Consider the following 519-nt stretch of genomic DNA (forward strand, 5'->3'; position numbering starts at 1 on the left):
GCCATGATCTGAGAAAAGAGCAACAAGGACTGGCTTTTTCCTGATTCTGGAGAGAAAAATGTTCACAAGTCCCATCATCATGATCCAACCCGGAACCAAATGTTATTTTACTGTGAGAAATTGTCCAACTGTATGTGTGTGAGTACGTGCCAGAATGTCAACAGCGGTTTCGTTGTCACAGATCGGTTTGAAGATTTAAATCTTTGAAGACAGTCGACAAACGGAGCAAACGGCTCCACACACACCGCACCTTGTGTGGGTTTCCACGCCAAATGTAGCGTGTGAGACAGGCGAGAGCAGTGCGCTTGGTAACGTTAGCGGCCGTCCGGTTCCCACGGTTAAGCAGCGCTGCGCGCTGGCGCGAATGCGCACCTTTTCTCATTGCGCAGGAAGTCTGTCAGGCGTTTGTTATTTAAAGTTACATACCAGTGCATTGAAACAACTGGACTTGCAGATTTACGTCTGACAACATAGTTCGTTTACACATTATTAAAACACAACTGTTCATAAGAGCAGACT

Source organism: Sardina pilchardus, chromosome 14, assembly GCF_963854185.1.
Source record: "Sardina pilchardus chromosome 14, fSarPil1.1, whole genome shotgun sequence".
Classification (NCBI taxonomy): Eukaryota; Metazoa; Chordata; class Actinopteri; order Clupeiformes; family Clupeidae; genus Sardina; species Sardina pilchardus.